Source organism: Aptenodytes forsteri, unplaced genomic scaffold, assembly GCF_000699145.1.
Source record: "Aptenodytes forsteri isolate BGI_AS27 unplaced genomic scaffold, ASM69914v1 Scaffold63, whole genome shotgun sequence".
Lineage (NCBI taxonomy): Eukaryota > Metazoa > Chordata > Aves > Sphenisciformes > Spheniscidae > Aptenodytes > Aptenodytes forsteri.
Window position 1 is genome coordinate 343,750 of NW_008794709.1, and position 11,473 is coordinate 355,222.

At 48.8% G+C, this 11,473-nt stretch overlaps 1 protein-coding gene across 1 annotated transcript in view; it reads left to right on the forward strand.

Moving 5' to 3' along the window:
- SMIM13 (small integral membrane protein 13) overlaps positions 1-11,473 on the forward strand; it is a 154,729-nt gene that overhangs the window by 15,577 nt on the left and 127,679 nt on the right. The window lies entirely within an intron of this gene.

Consider the following 11,473-nt stretch of genomic DNA (forward strand, 5'->3'; position numbering starts at 1 on the left):
ATCTGTACCCTCATGCCTAGGTCTGTCTGCTGTACAATTTAGGTGGCTGATCTCTACCCCCTGTTAAAACCTCCAGCCTTCTATGCAGACAGCTGTGCATAGGAGCCGGAAGGCATGTGTACCCTATGTCCTCCTCAGAACCACCGCAGCAGAGGATAGCTCTCCAAATGTAGTATCAATTTCCTCTCCTCTAGTGTACTTGAACTCGAAAGGATAAGATGATGTGCGTCCTGTATCAGGGAGCTGTGGCCTGAGAGGTACTTATCTGTACCCTCATGCCTAGGTCTGTCTGCTGTACAATTTAGGTGGCTGATCTCTACCCCCTGTTAAAACCTCCAGCCTTCTATGCAGACAGCTGTGCATAGGAGCCGGAAGGCATGTGTACCCTATGTCCTCCTCAGAACCACCGCAGCAGAGGATAGCTCTCCAAATGTAGTATCAATTTCCTCTCCTCTGTGCTGAAGGATTTGAATGTCTCATGGGGAGTTGAAAGCCTCCTATCAATAAATGCATTTGTTCACAAATAACGCTAGCTCTGGCTTGGAGCAAGTTTTGCTGCCGCTGTGTGCTAGGTCGAACCACGGGAGCTACATTTTTATTGCAATCAGTCTTGAACTTCCTAGTACAGTGCCCCACTCCTCATTTAAGGACCTAATCAGGAGCCTTCTGTCGTTCTGAGAACTTGTTTATTTTGAGTTACTGCAGTTCCTGTGTCTCGAATCATCACTTCAATGCCAGCTGATCTGATGTTATCCTTTTCTGTGTTTAAACAGGCAACATCCTTGCTGTGGTAGAAAATGTCAAAATAAGTCTCTTGCACACCAGTTGTTTCTGACGCGAGTGGTCTTGGCTTTTAAGACTGTGAAGAGTTGTTACTCTTGAGGCCCGTGAGACCCTGCATTGAGGACGTCCTAGAAGAAACAGGAGGCGCTGCCTGGGGATCTGAGCAGTTGTGAGAGGGCTGAGCTTGGTGCAGGGCGCTGGTGTCTGCAAGGCACGAACAGGCAGCTCTAAGAGACGACGCGGTTAGCTCAGGCACACCAGGTATGCAGCATGGATTGCGTTCTCTAACGCTGATAAACCTGCTGAAGCCTGCTTGGTTTTGTGGCTGGACGGCACCACATCAGCTGTGACTTCTGCTCCTGGCACAACTTGACCTTTGTCTCTCCAGGAAGAGAACTGGTCTGGTCGACCTCTGGTGCCAGTGGGGTGGAGGCATGTTCACAAACAACCGGCACAGGTACTTCCACATCGGAAAATGCTCATCCTTCCTCCAGACCAGCGGAGGGGGCATGCCAAGGCAGAAGGCAGGGAGCGGGGAGTTTCATTCTGTGGCTCTGATTTGCAGGTCTTCTACTGACTCTGTGTCAGCCTCTTCATTTTCCAAAATCATGAGGTTTATTTAACAATTGCAAGGTTTAAGTATTACCGATGATGCTTATTGCAGCCTTAGTCTTTACACTTTCCAAAGGATTTGGATACTGAGGGCAGACTTGATTTTGCTTTTCCTTGTCCTGATTTCCAGGATGTCCTCACATTTCTCCTAAATCCCGGAGTGACGGCATGGATAGGGGAAAGTGCTTATCCCCGGACTTGCTGCTTAAACAGGTGAATTGCTCACAGTGCAGATCCAGTCTGAAACCCCGCAGGATTTTAGTATCAAAGATGGGTAGAAAGGGAGTGCTGGAGCTGGCTTTTCACCACTAGATGGCACGGGCCTTCAAGCTTTGCCGGTAGAGGTCAACCTTGCAGGAGAAACACTGAGTGTCCATCAGGGCCAACGCTGTCGAGCTCCTTTGCGTTTGCTGTTGCTGTTTTTTGTAATTCTGTTGGGGTTTAGTGGGGTTGGGAAGTACAAGGGCAGCTCTCTGCAGGGGCTAAGCCTGGTTCTTGTTTGGCCGTGTGCTTCATGCCAAAAAAAGCTGTGGGACACGTGGAGTCCCATGTCTAGGAGGGCTTGCACGTTGCTCTGCGGCACAGGAGGAACACTGGATTTTGCTTTGTAAAGGAAAGTGACCTAAAAAATTATCTGTCGGAAGAAGGGAGGTCTTAAAAGTCCCAGGAGGGATCTGCTTTTCTTACCTCTCATGGTGCTTAAGAAAAAAAACACCAAAACACACCACAGCAGCACTTCTTCAGGTCTCAGGGTTACAAAGATACTGTAACATTGTGAACAGCAGCTTAAGAAATGGGTTGGTTTTGCGGGTTTTTTCCCCAGGCTAATTGCAAGGGCAAGCTGCCTGCCGTCCAGATCTCTTCAAAGCCAGTTCACAACTGTGTGTCCTCACGCTTCTCATAGTTTTGCTGCAGAGATGTGAGGTGAAATGCCACCCCACCAGAGCTGGTCTAAATCCTGCTGGTTACTGAGCAGGTAAAACAAAGGCTTACGATCAGCTCACTTCAAAATCTTCTCCCCAAGTCTGATATTAATATTAGACCAATAGTAGTCTAATATTAAAACTACAATGTTAATAATCTAATGTTAATATTAGACTTGGGGACAGGGAGCCTATATAACATTTTCTTTGCAGTAAAGGCAGAAATCCTTGAGAAAAGCAATGAGAGAGAGATACAGTCAGAGCCTAGTTGGGTTATCCTACTGATGAATCTCTATTCAGGCAAAGGGAGAAGGAGGGAGCACTTTGTTGCACAAGGCTTTGGAGAAACCTGTTTTCCTTCTACTGAGCCCGTCATTTATTACCTAGGAGTAACAGTGAGTCCCCATTAGCAGATCTAACATTTACACTTAGAGAGCTGCTGGCTTTTTTTTTTTTTTTAATTATTATTTAATTCTTTTTTCAGTCCATGTGGCTTGCCAGGGAAACAAGGCTTATCCCATCTGTGTGGGTGTGTGCCTGAAGAGTCCTTCGTCTGCTGTTTGGGTCTGGAGGGCTCCTGCGCTTGTGTTGTTGATCCCTAGCACTTGGCGAGACCGTCTAGCTCAAAACTGAGAGTAAACGCATTAGGATTAAAAAGTGGGCTGTCTGTAATCACCTAGCAGGGCTGGGCCTGACACTGGCTCTTACACTGCAGCTGTGTCTGACGGCAGGCAGCTCCACGGGAAGCAGGAGTGCTGCTGGGGGCATGGGACCGCCGCTGGAAAGGACTTGCTTGCCCGTGCGCTGGACCACTGTAGCTGTGGCTGCCTGCCTGCCCTGGGAGGGCTTGGGCAGGAGGAAGAAGCCTTGGCCCTACGGCCAGCAGAAGCAATGGCTGAAGCCAGCCTCCTGCCTGTGTGTTATTTGGGTCCTAAACCAGACAGGGCTTCTGTGGTTTTTTTTTTTTTTTTCCTTGTCCAGACTCCACCCTGAGGTTGCCTAGCCAGAATCCATCCATCACATCAGGGAGTACAACAATCACACCAGTTTTTCTCCCCTCTCCAATACCCTTCCTCTCAGTTCACGTTAGGTGAGATGTGCTCATCATCCACCCTTCAGCCAGGACCGGAGGATGCCTCAAAAGTAATTGTGAGGGACAGCGGGGTGGGCCTGTCCTAGGGAAAGGAAGAAAGTGTGCTGACAGGAGGAGAGTGTGGGGCTGGCGGTGTTCAGTGTGTGCTTCCTGCTCTGGGAAGAGGACGCAACAGACTGAGGACACTGTTTCAAGGTGCAGGTACATGACAGGAGCAGTGTTTTTTTGAGGAATGCCAAGTACTTCAGTGGTGGCTGCAGCAACAGGTTTCTTGATGTCCTGCGTGTAGATAAACAATGCACTTCATACAGTAGGTAATGAAAGCCTGCAACCTGCTGCCACAGGATGTCATGAAGATATGTTCATGAACCTGCAGATACAGGCTAATGGAGACTTCCACGGGCAAATCCCAAGTTCATAGGATAATGAGAAGTATAGGCAGGGTTGTATTTCCTAACATCCCTGGTCCAATGATTGCGAGCACTAGGGAGAGTCAGGTTTGTGAGTTTATCCTGAGCATACCCATCTGCCCCTGTTAGAAACAGAATATGGAGCTATGTGCACCACGACCTGATCCAACAGGGCAGTTCTTACCTTCTTAAATGTTGGCAGGCTGGTAGCTAGAGACGCTCAGAGAACAAAACCAATGGAATATTGCACACACACATCCCCCCAACTAAAAAAGTCTCCGAAGTCCAGAATGAAAAAAAAAAAAAATCCTTTGTTTTACAAATACTTGTCGTGTTTACTGCTACAAATGACCAGCAAGAGACCAGCATTCAGTGCAGCACATGGGATGAGATCGCAGCCTTTCCTGCCCACCTGTGCCCCTGGCCTGTGATGCTGGGCTCTGCTTTTGGGCTTTGTGCTGCAGTCAGCAGGTGTGAGACTGTCCCACCCTCTGTTGTTTTCACCTGTGTGAGGAAGCTGTGAAAAGCTAATTAGTTCCTACTTGTGCAAAAGGTAGGGTTTAGAAAGCCTTTTTTTTTTTTTAATTTGTGTTCTTTACCTAAAGTGCAAGGGCTAGAGACAAATCAGGCCTGGAGGACTTGCTGTTGTGTGTGTGGAATGAGCTTTAAAAATAGGTGCATCTCAGCTGGTGGGGGGGCCACGGCTGCAGCTTTTTTGTGCATAAGGCTTGTGCCTTCATCTTTGTGTCTGTGGAAAAGAAGCATTGCTGAGGAAGGGAACGGAGAGGAGAGTCTGCTGAAGTGCTCTCCTGGGAAGGTATGGATACAGTCAGGTACGAAACACTTATTTCACTTTTCTACTTGATTATTTTTCTGAAAGATGGAAAACTGAGCCATGTTCACAGGGCATGGAGATTTTATTCTCTGTTGCTTTGCCTGGAGGCAGGGGTTGGCATTTTCTACTGAAGTTATTCCATGTAAAATGGGTTGGATGGGTTGCTCCAAAGATTTTGGTTTGCTGTAGAAGAGACACCACAGGGTCCTGTGCTACTGCCCTAGTGTGGGACCCTGAGCAGACAAAGCTATCTGTAGCAGGGACCCTCTAAGTAGCTGATGAGATGTAACTGGTCTATATGAAATGTGTGAATTGTGGGATTACTCTCTACGCTAGCGCCGCCTGAAGCAGATTCATCTGCTGGAAAACCAGTAAACTGCAGGAGTCTGGCTTGCATGGTGATGGTCTGGCATCTCGTGCAGGCCTCTAAGTGGGCGCTTTTGTTTCCTCCAGCACTAGTATCGTTGGTTTGTGGTACAGGAGCAACTCCTGGGTACCTTGATGCTTCCCTGTCTGGTTAACTGCTAATGAGCACAGTGCCCAAATACCTGGCTGTTTATTCCTGTGCTGCCAGCTGCCCCTGCAGTTCATTGCACAAGCGGGCCCTTGCTGATACAAGGCTTTGCTTGTGTCATTAGATAAAGCATTGAGAACAAGCTCTTTGAGAGTTTGTTCCTAAATACTGTGAAGAGAAAAACAAAAATGTGCAAACACAGTAGAAATGAAAACTCATTCAGCTGGGTGTATGTACTTACCATGTAAGGTACATATTGTTTGCAGTTGTGTCATCCTCGTCCCCATATGAGGAGAAAAAAACCAGACAAAAATGGGATGAAGCATATGTGCTGGTAGTGGAGAAGCAGTCAGAGTAAATGCAAAAGATCTTTCACAAAATGTTTCTAACTAGTAAAAGAAAGCAAACTCACTTTGTCAGAAAATCATTTTGAAACCCATATTTCAAAATTAAATGCTGTTCAATCGCATGAAGCTCCTTTAGCCTTCCTTGGTGATTCAGTCCTTCCCGTGCCAAAGGACACCCACTCCAGATGTACAGCTACTTAGCTCCGCATCTGGCACACGCTCTCCCTGGAAATGAGTGGCTGAAGCTGTGTATTATGCTTTTCCAGCAAGGTAGGGATGTACGCAGGATTGCTTATTGAAGGGGAGCTAAACATCACCTAAACAACTGCCTCTGTGACCCTAAGAACATCTGCCTGATTGTCCCGTCCAGTCCTCTGTGTTTCTCTGCCCCGGTACGGGGGAAAAAGCAAACTAACCGAGGAGTGCCTGTAGGCTGGGAGCTCCTAGGCAAGCCCTCCGTAACTACCTGGACTCTGCGCTGCTACGAGCCCAGAGCTGGCAAGAAAACTGCCAGGAGAGTGGAGGCACAGAGGTGTGAGAGCTACCTGCGTGTCTGGCTTTTCCCCTGTGCACAGAGCACATTTTGGTTGATGGGACTTTAGGGTCAGGTCTGACCCCAAAGCCTGGAGGCTGCCTGAGTGCAGGGGGAGGTGGCAAGACTGGGGGGGATTCCGCTCGGATGTGGGTTGCGACATTTGCAGGCTCAGGCTCCAGGACTGCTCTGACTTGCTGACCCCTCGGGGCCAATGCTTTGATGGTACCGATACCAGCTTCAGGCTTGATGGGCCAGGAGGGATCCACAAGTTTCTAAGGTGTTTTAGTGTTCGGTTTGTGACTTGAACTGTGTACGTGGCTGCACAGTTTCAGGAGGCAGATGTAGGGTCTGTGGGTAGGATTCGTCATGCTCAACATTTAGGAGCCCATGATATGGTCATTTGCAGCTACTTGTCTCAGTTGCCCTTGAAGACCTAAGGAGACCTAATCATTGGAGCCTGGGGAGGGTTTATCTCATCCTAAAGTAGATTTAATCACATGGCTTGGTCTTCACTGAGCCTATTTCTCTCTATTCAGTTTAAAGGGGACCCTGATGGTATCTCGCATGCAAATGTCTTCAGGTAGGTGAGATGAATTGCATCCAGGGTGTCTCACACTGAGGGCAGAGATGGGCTAATCCAAATTGGGGCACTTCTGAACATCACCATCCCCACAGAGAAGAAAGGAGGGAGCAAGAAAGAGGCCTTCTCATTTGTGTATCCCTGTGTCTTCAGCAGCTTTACTCCTCAGATGGAGCTGGTGGTTCAGTGTACTGCCGGTGTCTGTGGGACACGTGGATTTCCACCTTAACTTCTCAGTATGCAGAGGCAGCTCCACCTGCTGCGGGATGGATATGGTGGATCCCATATCCACCTACTTCTGCGTATGTATGCAGGTGAATGAGGTGTCCTGTGCAGTGCAGCCCTGCTCTAGGAACGTCCTTTTGGTCATCGTAGCAATTCCTATGAAAATGATCTAGGTTGCCAGCAGGGCTGTGCTCATTCCTTAAGTAAATCTGTGAGTGAACAACCGAAAGCCATGTTTTGAGCAGTGAGGCCTGAAAATAACTGCAGGTCAAGCACTGCAGAATGCACATGCTCATTCTCATTTATCAAAACTTAATTTCTCTTTGAAATGCGGCATGAAGAAAAGCTAAATAAGTTAACTTCTCCCCTTCTGGAATGCAAGTTAATTACAGGTACCTGTTTCCAGCTCAAATCACCTCCTGAGATAAAAGGCTTTTGGGTGGGCCGCTCCTACCATCCTTCATAAAAACAAAGCACAAGGTGAAAAAACAGTAAAAGTCCATTTTGTTCTTTTTCCTGTTCATAGCCACTCACCCTTGTGGCTTTTCCCCTTTGAGCTCAGCTGGGAATAAACGCAGACTTGAATCACTGCACAGGGAAACGCACTGGAGCCTTCTACCGGCCCAAAAAGCTTTAAGGTATACCTTGATTCCTTTCTGCAAGACAATCTAAAGCCAGGACAGGCTTTTTTCCCCCCTTTCCTTCCCCTCTGCTCTCCTTTTTCAGATTTTTCTGCTTATCCTTCACTGTAACCTTCATTTAACCGTGCTTAAGTCTGCCTTCATATAAATAGCAGATGCTGCTGTGACATTGTTATTGCGCCTTCCTGGCTGGCAATGATTTGGGTAGCCCCGGCTGCAGTGTTGAGCAAGATAAAGCTAGCTAAGTAGGAAGCTACGAAGGGCCTCTTGGATTTGGTTTCCTGCAGCTTTGCATCAAGGAAAGAGCTCTGATCATTTTTCCTGTAATGAAGAGAAATTACAGGGAAGGAGAAAAAAAATCCCCCTGATCTCAGGGGACAACCCCCCCACCCAGCAGCAAGATTTTTACATCCCTCCCTTGGCTGACAGAAACTGATACCCCGTGGGCGCGAGCGTGCATGGAACCAGGGAAACGTGATTTTTGTTTGTGCTTATGGTATGTGTAACCTTCTGGGAGCCCGCTGCGTGCAGAGGAGGCTGCTGCTGCTTGTGCTGCAAAGCCGAGGCAGCGTGTTGCAGAGGAGATGAGCTTTATGTATCTCCTGTAGACCCGACACTTTGTGCTCCCCCGTTCTGTTTTTCCTGTAGTCAGCCTGATGTATCAAGTTGCTGCTTGTACAGAAAAAGATAGCGTGTCTCTTGGTGTTCGGCAGAGAAAAAGAAACCCCTGTCAGGGAGGCGGTACGTACGCCGAGTCCATTGCAGCTGCAGCAGTGCTCCTTGGGCGCAGGTTTCCCAGGTGCTGGGCTTTGCGCTCGGCAGGGACTTGGAGGGCTCATGGAGATGGAGAGGTCAACAGCAACAAGGCGGACTCCTAGGAGGAACGCTGACTTGATGGACTTTGGGTTTAACTTCTGGCCCTGCACCCCCACAAGCAGAGAGGCGCAGAAAGAAGAAAGCAAACTGCAGATCTGTTCTGAGTTGAGCCCAGCCTGATGCTGTCTGCTGAAAAGACAGAATTGAAGCACAAACTCTTGTGAGGAGGTTACTATTGCAAATTAAACCCCAGGAGAGGTGGGAAAGTTATGTTCTGCTCAGCATTGCCTCTCCCTCAGAGCATTTCAGCTTCTCCTGCTCAGAAATCCACGGCAACTGCGAGCCAAGACCATGTCGCTGTAGAGGCATGGGTTTATCAGGAGGCAGAAGGAGCTTTTGTCTCCTTGCTTCTTGCCGTGGAACTGCCAACTCCTCATTTTCTGCTGCCCTGCGAGGCTGAAGAGGAGGGCTCTGCAACAGCCAGCAGCGTGTGTGCCTGGCCATGCCCTGATGTTTTGACCTGAAACTGTCCTTGTTGGTCCTTTGCTCTGGGAGGCCACCCCTAAGCGGTCCTAGCCACTCACCTGGGAGGTGGTGGATGAAGAGCACCCTGCTCTGAACCCAGCAGCTCCCCAGAGGCACAAAGCAACGCCCTGGGAAGGTGTCTCCTCCGAGGTCAGGCTGCTGACTGACTGCTTCATGCCCTGCATAACTCACAGGCACCGAAGGCTAAATATTTGGGTTTTGAATGGAGAATGATGTACTAGCGATTCCTAAGTGATTCCAACGGCTGGCAGCGTGTCCAGTGTGATCAGGCCTTGCTAATGATGTGAACTGCACTCCAAACTTAGCTCTAATTTAATCAAAGTAAAATTGCCCCTGGGCAGTTCTTGGAGGGGAAACTGAGGTGGTACGAGTTACTAAAGGTCTGTGCTAGCCCTCATGCTAGCTCCCAGGTTAAGTGTTGTGTCACTCCTGCTCTCTCTGAAGTCAGCAGGTTTATGATAAGGCTGGATTAGATGTTTCTCCTGCTGCCGTTTACTTTATCCAGGTACTCTCAAGCCTGGATTCAACGTCCTCTTTGTGTTGGAAGAATTTCTGGGAGGACTTTGCAGTACTAGATATAACTGTGGATTAACTCTGATGTTGAAAAGCCACACAGCTATATCCAGGGCTCCTCAGACAGAGAAAGCTACTGTCTTAGATGGAATTTGGGTGCAAATAGCAAAAAGAAATTATTTAAAAAAAAAAAATCCGCATTATCTGGACAGTCCATCTCTGAGATGGAAAAATCTTCTAGCAGAAAAAGGGCTCCGTTGATTTAAGAGTGATGTGTATATGTTGCTTTTGTAACTGCCAGCGTAACAGGTTAAGATGAAATGAATAGGCACATTTCCGAGTTGGGAGGAATGCTCTGTGTCATCCTCTGAGACTGGCAAGAGCCCGCCTTTGCCCTGGAAATATTCCTGTCTGAGCATGGACTAATGCTGTGAACATTGTGAGAGGAGAAAGGGGCAAGGCAGGGTTACGAACTACCTTTGAAGTAAATCCTATGAGTTTCTAAAGCCTTTTGATTGAGACTGAGGCATGTTAAGATGGAACAGGCAGCCTGGAGGTGGGGTTCAACAGGGAAAAGCTGGATTCGGAGCAGAACAGCTACAGATGCTTGGCTCGTGGGCAGAGGGAAGGTGTTAGCGGTGTAGCAATACTCTGAAGAGTGCTGGCAGTAGGTGTGGGAGGGATGTTTCTGAAACGTAGCCCAGATGTACATGTCGGAGAGTGCCAACAGCTCTAGGGTCTAGAAGTTACGGGGGGTGTGAAGGTGCTGGGGTGTAATCTAGCATCAGGCAACGGTGTGGGAACTTGGTTTCCTTCACCCGTGTTGCCTTTGCTGGAACGGCAGCCAGTGGGTTTGCCAAGGTTGCAGCAATGCACAGCTAATGAAAATGTAGAGGCTGCGCAGCCGCCCTGGCTTGCAAGAAACAGTAGAGGTAGCAGCAGGGGGTTGTGCAGTATGGGGCACAATGAAGTATGTCCTGTGTCATATATTGGTATGAATTGATAATTTCTCTAAAACCTACCCATTTCAAGGGTGGCTTTTGTCTCTCCTCTTTCTCCCTCGCTCATCATCCTGGAAGAGAAAGGAAGCATTTTTCTAATTAACACGAATTAGTATGTACTTAATGTCTGGAGTAAGGAGCCAAGTGTGTTCCGCATTTGCCACTAGTGTGAGGCAGGCTTTTTTCCCCACACTGGACATCAGACAGTCATTTCACACTGGCCATCAACTTGGTTGCCAAACAGCAGCAGTTTCGTGGCAACTGCGCGGGGGCACTGTGGCTCAGGGAGGAGAGCAAAGAGGCTCTGGTTTCTATTCTGAACCATTTTGGTTGTCCAGTCCCTCCTTTGTTGTTAGTTGACCTTTTTAAATTTAGCAGAGGAACAAAATGGAGCACTCTCAGGAAGCAACCCTGCATCACCGGCTGTCCCCTTGCAAGGACACAACGAGCCAGAGCAGGCGCTTGGCTCTCGAGGCTTTCATTGCACTTACGCTCCCCAGCAGGAACATCTTTCCTTGGCAGCTGAGAACTGGCGTAAGCACAGAGCCAGTCCCAGGCTTTTTCTCTCCTCCTTGCACACCCTGGGTGTGTGACAGGAGGTAGGGCAGTGCCTTGGCGACAGTGAAATGGGAAAGTAACTTTTGGGAAAGACTCCGTGATCCTTAAAGCCACGTGGTTGTTTCAGCTGGAACCCACACCCAGATAACGCTCAACTTGGCGTGTAGTAGAAGAGGGGTGCTCTTACCATTGGGTTGGTGGGGAAGGGTGGCTACACTGAGCAAAGTTGCTCTTCCAGTTCCTGCGTGGATCGTGGCTTCACCGGTTAAATGCTGGAGAGGGGGATCAGGCCAGAATGGGTGGACAGTGACATCTGTGTCCTGCCACCCCACCTTATTGTGGGATTGTGTTGAGAGGAACTGTCCCGTCCACCTCAAGGACCGGTGCCTGTGCTATGATGAGGTGGTTCGGGATGCAGCTCACGCGGCAGGAATAGACACTGGGAATAGGGCAGGAGCACGGCCCAGTGCACGGTCCATTTGGACCATTTTGGACTTGATGCCTTGTGTAGCTGAGGTTGGACTGGACCAGACCCTGATGG